Genomic DNA, 13799 nt, shown 5'->3' on the forward strand with positions numbered 1-13799 from the left:
TCTGTCTGGCAGACCTGTCCATTGGTAAGAGTGGGGTGTTGAAGTCTCCAACTATTCGTGTGTGAGGTTTGATGCAGGATTTAATTTTTGATAATATTTCTTTTACAAATGTGGGTGCCCTTGTATTTGGGGGTAAAATGTTCAGAATTGAGACTTCATCTTGACCGATTTTTCTTGTGATGAACATAAAATGTCCTTCTTCATCTCTTGATTAATTTTAGTGTGAAGTCTATTTTGTTAGATATTAGGATAGCTACACCAGCTTGCTCCTTAGATCCATTTGATTGGAAAGTCTTTTCCCAACCCTGTACTCTGAGGTAATGTTTTTGAAGTTGAGGTGTGTTTCTTGTAGACAGCAGAAGGATGGATTCTGCCTTCGTATCCATTCTGTTAGCCTGTATCTTTTATGGGCAGGTTAAGACCATTGACATTGAGGGATACTAATGTCCATTGATTATTGGTTCTTGTTTGTTTTGGATTTATTGTTAGTGGTGTCATTGTGTGTGGATTTTGCCCTCCTGTTTCTTTTTGTGTTTGGTAAAGTTGGATTATCTATTGCCTATGTTTTTGTGAGTGTAGTTATCTTTGTTGAGTTGGGGTTTTCCCTCCAGAACTTTTTGTAGTGCTGGATTTCTGGATATGCATTGTTTAAATCTGGTTTTGTCTCGGAATGTCTTGTTTTCTCCATCTATATTGATTGAAAGCTTTGCTGGGTACAGTAGTCTGGGTTGGCATTCATGTTCCCTTATTGTTTGTAGGATATCTATCCAGGACCTTCTGGCTTTCAAAGTTTCCATTGAGAAGTCAGGTGTGATTCTGATAGGTTTGCCTTTATATGTTACTTGCCCTTTTTCCTTTGCTGCTCTATATATTTTCTCTTTATCCCTTAGGTTTGGTGTTTTGATTGTTGTGTGTTGGGGGGACTTCTTTTTGTGGTCCAGTCTGTTTGATGTTCTGTAAGTTTCTTGTACTTTCATAGGCATATCCTTCTGTAGGTTGGGGAAGTTTTCTTCTATGATTTTATTGAATATGTTTTCTTTACCTTTGAGCTGTATTTCTTCACCTTCTATACCTATTATACCTATTATTCTTAGTTTAGACCTTTTCATGGTGTCCCATATTTCCTGGATATTTTGTGTTAGGGATTTGTTGGACTTGAGATTTTCTTTGGTCGATGACTGTATATCCTCTAATGAGTCTTTAACAACTGAGGTTCCATCTTCCATCTCTTGTATTCTATTGATTATACTCACATTGTTAATTCCTGATCATTTATCCAGCCCTTATATTTCCAGCATCCCCTCTTTCTGTGTTTTCTTTATTGTTTCTATTTCAGCTTTCATGCCTTGAACTGTTTCAAGTGCTTCCTTTTACTTGCTTGGTTGTTTTTTGTTTTGTTTTGTTTTTTTGCTTTCTTTAGATTCTTTAAGAGATTTTTTTATTTCTTGAATTTTTTGGTGTATCTTTTCCTCCATTTCATGTAATTTTTGCTTGTTTTTTCTTCTATTTCTTTTTTTTTTTTTTTGGTTTTTTTGAGACAGGATTTCTCTGTGGCTTTGGAGGCTGTCCTGGAACTAGCTCTTGTAGACCAGGGTGGTCTCAAACTCACAGAGATCCACCTGCCTCTGCCTCCCGAGTGCTGGGATTAAAGGCATGTGCCACCAACGCCCAGCTTTCTTCTATTTCTTTAAGGGATTTTCTTGTTTCTTCATTAAAGGTCTCTATCATCTTCCTAAGACAATATTTGAGATCCATCTCTTCTTCATCCCCTGTATTGGGCTTTTCAGATCTTGCTGGTGTGGAGTCCCTAGATTCCAGTGGTGTCATATTGGTCTTTCTGTTGTTAAGTGTGTTCTTATTCTGTCTTCTGCCCATCTCTTCTTCCAGTGGGTGTAGGTGGGGGTCTCTCTGTCTCCTCTTGTCACCCAGTGGTGTGTGTGGGCCAAGTTTCAATGTCTGCAGCTCTGGATGGTCTTGCCTCTCCTGGTAATCTCCTCACTCAGAAGGGGTCGGGGCTTCGGAGGGGGAAGGAAGAGTGAGGTGTTTCCAGACTCTGGGAGATCCTCCCTGTCTGGGCGGGACCACTCTATGAAGGCACAGGCCCAGAGAGATCCGGGGGTGATGGGGATGTTGGGCAGGAGTAGGGCAGGAGCAGAGGGTACACTCACCTCAGTAGAGGTCAGGCCGGCGGAGGGGGAAGAAGGAGTCTTCTTCTATGATTTTGTTGAATATATTTCTGTGCCTTTGAGCTGCACTTCTCCTTCTTCTATTCCTATTATTCTTAGGTTTTGTCTTTTCATGGTGTCCCAGATTTCCTGGTTGTTTTGTGTTAAGAATTTGGTGGATTTAACATTTTCTTTGACAGATGAATCTACTTTCTTTATTGTATCCTCAGTGCCTGAGATTCTCTCTTCCTTCTTTTGCTTCCTGTTGCTTATTCTTGCACCTGTAGTTCCTGTTTGTTTATTCAGATTTTCCATTTCCTGAATCCCTTTTGTTTGTTTTCTTTTTTGCCTCTATTTCAATTTTCAAGTCTTGTACTGTTTCCTTCACCTGTTTGTTTGCTTTTTCTTAGTTTTCTTTAAGAGATTTATTGATTTCTTCCAATTTTTTGCTTGTCTTTTCCTAGATTTCATTAAGGGAATTTTTCATTTCCTCTTTAAGGGTCTCAATCATCTTCATAAAGTTATTTTTAAGATCCTTTTCTACTGCTTATTCTGCATTGGGATGTTCAGGTCTTCCTGTTGTAGGACCACTATGTCTGGTGTTGCCACATTGCTCTTCTGGTGGTTGAATATATTCTTGCATTGGTATCTACCCATCTCTTCCTCCAATCAGTACAGGCAGCATCTTTCCCTCTTGGTCCAATCCTTGCAGTCAGTGTCTGTGTCTCAGGCATACTCTCTTGGACTGATCAGTGTGATATCTGTCTGTGTCTCAAGGAGCAGGTGTCAGTCAGCTATGTGCAGTCACTGCACCTCGGGGAGCCTCTGAGGTTACAGGGTTGTGTGAGATTGGGGGGAGGACTGGGACTTGTAGATTATGGGGTCTGTTGGGGAGTGTTAGTGCAGCCTGCCTGCAGGAGCCTTTCCTGTTGACTGGCTACTGTGGGTGAGATGGGTGTGGGGGTGGGCTCAGAGTTTTGCCTTGGTGCCTAGTGACTAGAAGCTGTTTGATCCACATGGGGAGGCTGGCCCCTCATCTCTTGGTCATCCCTGTGCAGTGGATGTCTTTGTCTCAGGGAGCTGCTGAGGTTGCAGGGGATGGGTGGGTTTGGGGGCAGAGTGGAACTTGTAGATTACTGGGTCTGGTGAGGGGGGTTGATGCAGCCTGCCTACAGAAGTCTTTCCTGCTGACAGGACAAAGCATCTGAGATGTGTGGGAGATGGGCCAGGGGCATTGCCCCAGGACCTAAGGCCTAGAGATTGTTTGGTCCAGATGGGAGGCTAGTCACTCATCTCTTGGTCCTCTCTGTGCAGTCAATGTCTGTCATTTTATCTTCTTTTAAACCCAGGGTTTATGGGGCCACCATGAGCTGTCTTTTTGGAGCCCATTCCCTATGGAAGGATACCTTGCTCAGCCTATATACAAGAAGGAGGGCCTTGGCCCTGCCCCAAATGATGTGACAGACTTTGATGATTCCCCATGGGAGGCCTCACCCTCTCTGAGGAGTGGATAGGGGGTAGAGTGGGAAGATAGTGGGGTCAGTGGGAGGATGGGAGGGAGAGAGAACTGGGAGTGGTATGTAAAATAAGATTTTTTTAAAAAATAAAACCAGGAACATACACAGTGTTTTTCCCCCTTGTGAAAAAGAGCCACTTTTCTTTGATGCACAAAACATTTACCCCATTGTTTCAGGAAATGTTCCTTGGCAAGTAGTCACCCCAATTTTGTTGGGGCTTAGTCATTAGCTAGTGACAACTATAATCATTAGGATTAAGACAATAGGCTAGATTTTATCATTACAGTGAAAATATTAACATCAGAGATAAACTCTAACACTGGATGAGTACAAGTAACACTCACAATGTTAATCTAATTTTAAAACAACTTTTACTACAAGTTTTTCCAAACTCCATAAGGACTTCCTTAAAAAACTAAGACAAGATCTCATTGTATAGTTAAGGCTGGCCTCAACAACAATCCCTTTTTTTCAGTCTTCTGAATACTGGAATTGCAGACATTAGCGAGTACATTCCATTCTAAAAGGACTTGGGTTTTTCAGGTTTTTACACCAGTGTTGAGGGTTGAACATAGGATTGCTTTCTTTTTTTCTTTCTTTTGTTTCTGTGAGGAATGACATAGGACCTTTGATAGAGATTTTGTTGAATCCTAAGGACCACTTTCAAAGATACAGCCATCTTCACAATATTAATTCTGACAGTCCACAAGCATGAGAAGTCTTTTCATCTCCTACTTTTGTCTTCAATTTCTTTTTTTAATGACTAAGCTTTCATCATATATTTTAACTCCTTTTTTAGGCTTATATTTATTCATTTTTTGTATATTGAATGATTTTTTCAGATTGATTTCATTCTCAACAGGTTCATTATGGCATATGAAAGGTTACTGATTTTTGTGTGTTCATTTTGTATCATAGTTAGGGTTTCCATTGCTATGAAAAAAAATCATGACCAAAAGCAGCTTGGGAAGTAAATGGCTTATTTCATCTTACAAATCTCATCTCACACTCCATCACTGGGTGATATCAGGACAGGAACTCAAGGCAGGAACCTAGATTCAGGAACTGAAGCAGAAACCATAGCAGAACACTGCTTACTGGTTTCCCCCTCATGGATTGCTCAGCCTGCTTTCTTATACTATCAAGGACCACCCCCCTAGGGTTGTCACTATCCCTTGTGGGATGAGTCCACCAACATCAATCATTAAGAAAATATCCCACAGCTGTACCCACAGGTCAGTCTGGTAAGGGCATTTTCTTAATTGAGGATCCCTCTTCCTAAATGATATCTTCTGTCAAGCTGACATAAAACTAGCCAGCATATTTTGTGGTCTGATACTTTGCAGAAAATATTTATTAATTATAAGCGTTTTTCAGGGTTTTTGAAATATGGGATCATGTTATTTCCAAATAGGGATAATTTGACTTCTTTCCTATTTGTATCCTTTTATTTTATTCTCTTACCTTACAGCTTTATCTATGACTTTAATTGTTATATTGACTAAGAATGAAAAGAGTGAGCACCCTTGTTTTATTCCTAACTTTAGCAGAAATGTTTTTGATTTTCAATATTTAGTATCACATTTGCCATAGGCTTATTGTATAAAGCCTTTTCCATGTCAAATTGTGTTTATTGTATTCCCATTTCCTTCAGGGATTTTTATCATAAGTGAATATTGAAGGGTTTTTGGAATGTTGAACTTTTAAAAAAGCTTTTTATACATCTATTGAAATAATCAGATGATCCTTAAGTAAACAAACAAACCACAAACACTAATAGGGGAGAAAGAAAACAACAAACAATCCAACCAAACATAAAATCAATGACAAAATTTAAAAAATGATTACTCATCTTCCAAGAATAATCTTAAATGCAAATAGCCCAGACTCACCAATAAAGTAATGCAAACTGGCTAACTAGATTAAAAAGCAAGATCCAACTATGTGCTGGGGATATCTTTTCCAAGAAGCTACTTGTCACTGGCAAAAAACCTGCCATCTGAATGGCAAAGAAAGAAAATCAACCTTCCAAGCACATGAAAACTGAAAACAAGCTGTCATGCCTATTCTTATATCTGATAGAGCAGATTTCAAACAAAAGAAGGTCACTAGGGTGGTGAGGGAAAATTCATTTTGGAATGTCCTTTTTCTCCATCAACTTTAAAACATAGGTTTTCTGGGTATAGCAATCTTAAATGACAGTTGTTTACTTTCTGTGCTTTAAATATATCATCTGTTCTTCTGGATTTTAGGGTTGCTGATGAGAAATCTGATGTCATTATGATGTGTTTACCTTTATAGGTGAATTGGTTTTGTATTAGTTATTTTTTTTACATTTCTGTGACAAAATACCTTACACAAGTAACTTAAGAAAGGAAAGGTTTATTTTGGATCACAATTTGAGGGCAAACATATTCCATCATGTTGGGGAAGGTATGGTGCCAGGAGCATGAGGCAGCTATTTACATTAAGCAGATAGTCACTTTACACCCACAGTCAAGAAGCAGAAAAAGACAAATGCTGATGATCTGTTCAGTTCTTTGTTTTTATTCAGTCTGTGACCCTAACCCATGCAATGATGCCACCTACATTTAGGGTCAATCTTCTCTCTCCAGTTAAATGTTTCTAGAAAGACCTTCATACACTCGTGTGTTTATATGCTGATTTCAAATCCAGTTAAGTCAGGCTGACGTGAAGCTCAGTGACAAAAGCACTCCCCTAGTATGTGTGAGATCTTGGGTTCAATCTTCAGTGTTGCAAAAATATCAATAACCTCTTAAATAAATCCTTTAACCAAACCCAGTCAACAAGGAAGATTTAGCTATCAAAGTGTTGGTCCCTTATAACTTTAATATTTTTTGGTTTGGTGTGTTTAAAATGAACTTTGGTATTTGATATTTTGGGGTATGTGTTATTTGCCTGTACACATGTATGGTCACTACTTACATGTCTGGAGCCTGAGGCCAGAGGAAGGCATTCAATCCCCTGGAACTGGAGTTACATAAGGTTGTGAGCATCCATGCAGGTGCTGGGAATTGAACCCATGTCCTCTGCAACAACATCCAGTGCTATTAACTGCTGAAATCACCACCCTCTTTGCTTTATATTTTTGACATCTTGGTGAAGATATGTCATAGAGACATTCTTTTCTCCTTATATCTGTTTAGAGTAAAATGCTTCTTGTGTTTGGATGTCAATTTCTCTAGATTTGGGGAATTTTGTTACAATTTCATTGCAAATCTTCTGTAGGCAGTTTTCTGTCCCACTCACTCCTGCAGCCATTCAGTCCCAAATAAACACACAGAGGTTTATATTAATTATAAACTGTTTGTCCTATTGTTGGCTTATTACTAACAAACTCTTACAACTTAAATTAACCCATAATTCTTTTTGTTTGTTTGTTTTTCAAGACAGGGTTTCTCTGTATAGCTTTGTAGACCAGGCTGGCCTCGAACTCACAGAGATGGGCCTGCCTCTGCCTTCCAAGAGCCGGGATTAAAGGTGTGCCCCACCACCACCCAGCTAACCCATAATTCTTATCTATGTTTAGCCCATGTGGCTTGGTACCTTTTCTCAGTATGACATTCTCATCTTGCTTCCTTTGTGTCTGGCTGCAACTGCATCTCTGCCTTTCCTCTTCCCGGAATTCTCCTAGTCTGGCAGCCCCACCTATACCTCCTGCCTGGCTACTGGCCAATCAGCATTTTATTAAACCAATATGAGTGACAAGTCTTTTTTAAAGACTTTATTTATTTATTATGTATGCAACATTCTGCTTCCATGTATATCTGCACACCAGAAGAGGGCACCAGATCTCATAATGGATGGTTGTGAGCCACCATATGGTTGCTGGGAATTGAACTCAGGAACTCTGGAAGAACAGCCGGTGCTCTTAACCTCTGAGCCATCTCTCCAGCCCCCAAAGTGACAAATCTTTACAGTGAACAAGAGCATTATCCCACATCAGTTTTCTTTATGTTTTCAGTTTTTATTTCAGATAATTCTGCAGATTCTTTGAGTTTGGTCTCTTCATTATATCCTAGACTTCTTTGACATTGCGGTGCATTTTTTCCTTATTGATAGTTTCATTTCTTCAACCTTGTCCTCCATCTCCAATATTCTTTCTTCTGATTGGTCAAGTCTATTAGTGATGATTTCCAGGTTGTTTTATATTTTGTTCATTGAGATTTTTATTTGCAACGTTTTTGAGTTTTCTCCCAGAATCTCAATTTTCTTGGTGATTTATCACATTGTTGACATTTTTGTTCATATTGCTTACTCACCATTTTCCTCACCATTTTTCTTTATGCTGCTGACTTTCTTCTCCGTGTACTAGATGGAATTCATCTCCCTGTAGATACCATCATTGAAGACACTGATAATTTTTACTAGTAAATATTGAAATCATCATCTGGCATTTTACCTGTTGAATTCAGTAGTTAAGGGCTTTTGGAGGAATCATGCTGCCTTAGTTTTTCATGCTACCTGTGTTTCTGTGTTGTGATTTGTGCATTTGTTTACTTAGATATTCCTTTTGTTTTTATTTTTGGATCTTCTTATTGAGCAGCCTATTCTCTTTTTTTTGCAGATTTTTTATTTGAATTAGAAACAAGATTGTTTTAACTGACAATCCCAGTTCCCCCTCCCTCCTGTCCTCCACTACCACCCCCAACTAAAACCCTACCTATCACATATCCTTTCTGCTCCCCCTGGATGGTGAGACCTTCCAGAGGGTGTCATCAGAGTCTATCGTATCCTTTGGGATAAGGCCTAGGCCCACCCCTGTGGAGCAGCCTATTCTTGAGGGTTTATTATTTATGTACAGGTAGGGGAGTTAAAATGAACTAATGTAATAGAAAAAACAACAAATTGTATACAATATGGAAATGCATTTGAGTTGATTAGAACTCATCAATTCATTACCAATGACCATAAAATAGCCAAATTATGTGTATTAGTCAGGGTTCTCTAGCATAATAGAACTTGCAGGATAAAGTAGATTTATTAGAATGATTTACAGGTTGCAGTCCAGATAATCCAACAATGACTGGCTATAAATGGAAAGTCCAAGTATCTAGCAGGCATTCAATCCACAAGTTTGAATGTCTCTGTTGGTCTTTAGTATATGCTGGAATCCTGAAGAAGTAGGCTCTACTGCCAGTGAAGGCATGGACTTTCTAGCTGTCTCTTACTCTGGAGTTGAGGCATGTTAAATTTAGGATCCTTGATTTATGGTTGTTTCCTGTTCTCTTGCCCACAGGGTAGCTCAGGTTTTAGGTTTTCTCAGGATGGCACTAGGCCACTGCTCTGAAGTCTTACAGAGTAGCAAAATGTTTTTCCTCTCCACTGCTGACCCAGCCAACAGAGGAAACACTGCCTCACCAAACATACAACAGGATTTGTGGTTTGTGAGGGTTATGGGAGTGTTCTGAAGGGAGAACTGCCCATCTATTTTCCTCTATGTGGCCTAGATTACCTCTTAAAGGAGGCTTCTACTTCTCTTCCCCCTGACAGAGAGTAATGAGGGTGGAGCTTTGTTCAGCTTGGTTTCTTTCCAGTGTATCACCCATCTCTTTTCCAATTTTTAAGATATTCTATTGCTCTGTGACAGCTGAGCCGAGCTAGTGGGAGCTCATGAACTATGGACTGACAGCTGGGGAGCCTGCATGAGACCAAACTAGACCCTCTGAATGTGGGTGACATCAGTGTGATTTGATCTGTTAGGAGTGATACTGGCAGTGGCACCAGGACCTATCCCAGGTGCATGAACTGGCTTTTTGGAGTCCATTCCCTATGGTGGAATGCCTTACTCATCCTTGATACAGGGGGGATGGGTCTTGGTCCTGCCTCAACTTGGTATGACAGATTTTGTGGACTCCCTAAGGAAGGCCTTACCCACTCTGAGGAGAGGATGGGGGTAGGAGAGTGGGAACTGGGGTTGGTATATAAAATGAAAACTAATCTTTAATTTAAAAAGATATTCTATTGCTAACTTTGTGAATTTCTGAAGCTCTTCCTCTCATTGGAATAGTTATTTTATTCTCACTCTTCTTCATTAGGTCACACAGCTGCTAGTCTATCATTCTCCTAAAAGCCAGCCTGGGTATACATTTTTATTCTATGTAGGTATCAACTAGTATGATTTTCCCACTTATAAATTGGGTTGCTTTTTGCTGTTGTTGTCTGAGGTCTTTATATATTCTGGATACTAGATTCTTAGATATGTTATTTGTAAACGTTTTGACCCATTTTCTGAGTTTTCATTTTTTATGGTTTTGATGTACACATTTCTAAATTTTCATCAGGTCTAACAACTATTTTTTGTGGTTTTTCTAAAATTCCATAGCTGAAACCAGAGTCAGATTTACTGATGTTTTAATATTTTAATAGTTACAAGTTACAAGTTCTCATATTTAAATCACTAATACATTTTTAGTTAACACTCATACATGATATGGGGTGGGGGTCCAGCTACATTATTCTGTGCAGACATTTAGTTGTCAAATCACTAGCTGTTCAAAGGACTATTGTTTCTGCCATTCAATTGTCTTGGCAATATGCAATAAACATATGCATTCATTTCTGGAGTCAATTCTATTCACTATTAGTGGAGAATAATATTTGAAGTCCAGCATCTTGGTGGCAGGTGTGCTCCTTAGCTACTGACCTGCCATTTCCATTCCCTCATAACAGGCAGAGGTAAGAACTGGAGGCATACAGACACACTGATCGTTCTCTCAATAGACATACGTAATTCCCTTTTAAAACAATCATATCAACTTTCTATTTCCATTTGACATCATGGAGGTAAGTTTATCCTTCCTTTTTACATACCAGTAAAAAAATGTTTCAAGCATAAAAAAACAAGCACCAATTTTCCTCAACACATTTACTTATTTGCTCTATTATTTTATTTAATGTAAGAGATCATTGTCTCCACTTTACTGTAAGGGTACTGACCCGGGACAATTTTCACTAGATTTTGCTCCTGCCCTGCTGCTACAAAGCTAAGAACACTTATGCCTTCATGTAGTAGCCCAAGCCAAAGGCACCATGTCACCTCACCTACCCATTCCTCCTCACACATACCTATTCTATACATTCCAACTCTGATGAGATTATAAAAAATTCCAAATTGCTATAACTCTGCCCCAATGTAAACTGTTTTAAAAAGATGACAGAGATGTTGAGGTTGCCTGTTTGTATTCCAGTTTGTACATATAGATACTCCCTTTCACTGAGTAAGAAATATAAGAGAATATGGGTTGGGTCAGAAACATGTTAAAATTTAGACTTTATCAAATTCAATGTGGTAATAAGACTGCCTAGTGGAAATATATAATGAGTAGCTAGAAATCTGAGTCTGGAGTTCAGATAGAGGTGGAGAGAGAGAAATGGATGAGGAGCATGGAGAGGTTTATGAATGAATTTTAGAAGGAACAGATAGGTTACAGGAAATAAAATACATGATAAAAGTGGTAGATTTAGAAGCATGACCAACTGTGTCAAGCCAGAGGTTTATTAATGGCAGTTTTCAAAAAAGAATATGAGTTTGACTATGTGGAGTTTGCTAGGATAAAGCTTGAGGGAGTCCTTGTGGGGGAGGGGAGACCATGGCAGATTCCATGGCAGGTAAGTGTCACTGAGTTGGGGGACAAACATGCCAAGTAGACAGAGCTTAAGTGAGAAGTTTTATTAGAAAGAAGAGGTAGGGGGAAGGAACGAGAAAAGAGGTAAAGAGACAGAGACAGACAGAGGACAGAAGAGAAGGGGGAAGCAGGAAAAGTCCTGTCTGCTCCAGGGGAACAGCAGGGAAAAGAGTGGGAAAGAGAACTGGAAAAGAGCAGAAAGAGAAGAGAGCAGAGGGAGAAGAGCAGGAAAGAAGGCATGGCTCTCTGTAATTTCTCCTGCTGCCCAAAGCCAGCAGCTGGCAGCCAGAGACACTTGGAGACCCTGATCCCGAACCAAAAGCCCACTTTCCACCTAACCGTTCACTGGGACCACCCACACAACACGGGCTATGATTTGGTAAGGTACCACTTCTCCCATTCAGTGTAAACAATCCTTGGACCTGTAGGAGTGACTGTTGATTGACTGGCACCCTTCTGGTGTTCTAGGATGTAGGGGAGCACCCAGCCACAGACTTCAAGGCTACAGCTGATCCCCTCACGATGACTATCTCTTCCAGTAAACTCCCCATGAGCAAGGTCTAGCGCCGACCTTACTGGGCTGATGGTGGATGTTCTTCTGTATATATGTTAATCTTATTGGTTGTTGAATAAGCACTGTTTGGCCAATGAGGCAGCAAGTTAGACGGGACTAGGAGTCAAGGAGGATTCTGGGAAATGTAGTAAAGAAGTGGTGATCCAGGCAAGAAGTGACATAGCAGGGAGACTCATATATAAGCAAGGGCAAGAAGGAAGTTGTTCCCTTTTGCTCTTCCTCCTGCTCTCAGCTCTGAGCTGCCATGTGATACTTAATTGGTGTGCCAGGAGCAGTTGTGTCTCACTGTCAAGAAAAACCCTAAACCATTTAAATGCCATGTTTTCTGTAGGTTTTTGAAAGGTTTGAAGAATATCTATCCATCTCAAATACAACTCTGTATATCTAGAAAACCTAACTAACCTAACTGTAATTTTTGACTACTATAGGTGACTATATAATCTGTATTTAATTATGCATTACATTTTAAAAGATCTGTATAAACACAATACCCAAATAAGAGGAGAGATATTAAATATCACAAAATTGACCTTAAAGTTGTATCAATAAATGAAAATCCATACCAATGCAAAGTATTCATTCCTATATCCTATTCCCCTTTTTTCCTTTAAAAAGAAAAGCCGCCACTTTAATTTTGGCGGTGTTGTTTAACACTTAAAAGACTGCGCGGCCAGAAAAAGGTAAAGATTTACAATAAAGATAGATTCAGATAAAGAAAAACCTGTAAAGCTTTACACTGTGTTTAAAAGTATATGTAGGCTCGTGAGAGAAAAAGTAACAGGAGGAAATAGAGTAGCTGGGTGTGGTGTCCCCCCAGCACTCCAGAAGCAGAGGCAAAAAAAATTAGAGTAGCTGGGCAGTGGTAGTACACGCCTTTAATCCCAGCATTCTGGAGTCAGAGGCAAGCAGATCTCTGTGACTTCAAGGCGTGCCTGGAGTACAGAGTGAATTCAAGAGCAGCCAAAGTTACACAGAGAAACCCTGTCTCATAAAAGGAAAAAATAAAATTAAAAAAATAGAGTAATAAAAAAGTAACGTAAATATGAAAAATGCACACAGAGTCTGGATAGTATATGCTATATTGTTGTCTTTAAATTGTTAGATTGCTAAGGAAAGAGTTACAGCTGCTACAATATGTTTGGTTATCAATGCTGCTGAATTAACCCAACTTATACATTTTAAAAATGCTTTGGCTTTAAGCATTTAAGTCATTTAAGCATTTAAAATTTAAGTCTAATGACAGACTACTTGTGTTTCCACAGAAAATGAAAAGCTATGGATTCCTTCCAGACTATATGGTTTGATCAAGCAAGACCCCCTGAAGCAGTGGCCCAACTTATCCTATATCCAAAGCAGCTGAGATGATGCAGTCATAGACCACTATAGCCAGGATTTCTGTTTTTTTTTTTTTTTTCAGGACCATGACATTGCTCCCCAACCAGCAGGAAGCAGTATGGAATGAACGATGCCCAAATTCCGAAATATTGTTTATAAATGTTTGTTTTCATTTAAATGGGGTTAGTTATAAATGGTAATGATCACAGTCAATCTCTTTTTAAAGGAAAAAGGGGGAATAGGATATAGAAATGACTACTTTGCATTGGTATGGATTTTCATTTATTGATACAAATTTAAGGTCAATTTTGTGATATGTAAATTTCTCCTCTTATTTGGTAATGTGTAATACAGATCTTTTAAAATGTAATGCATAATTAAATAGATTATATAATCACCTATAAGAGTCAAAAATTACAGTTAGGTTAGTTAGGTTTTCTAGATATACAGAGTTGTGAGTTGTATTTGAGATGGATAGATATTCTTCAAACCTTTAGGGTTTTTCTTGACAGTGAGACACAACTGCTCTTGGCACACCAATTATGTCGGAGAGGAAGAT

This window comes from Cricetulus griseus, chromosome X (genome assembly GCF_003668045.3).
Source record: "Cricetulus griseus strain 17A/GY chromosome X, alternate assembly CriGri-PICRH-1.0, whole genome shotgun sequence".
Classification (NCBI taxonomy): Eukaryota; Metazoa; Chordata; class Mammalia; order Rodentia; family Cricetidae; genus Cricetulus; species Cricetulus griseus.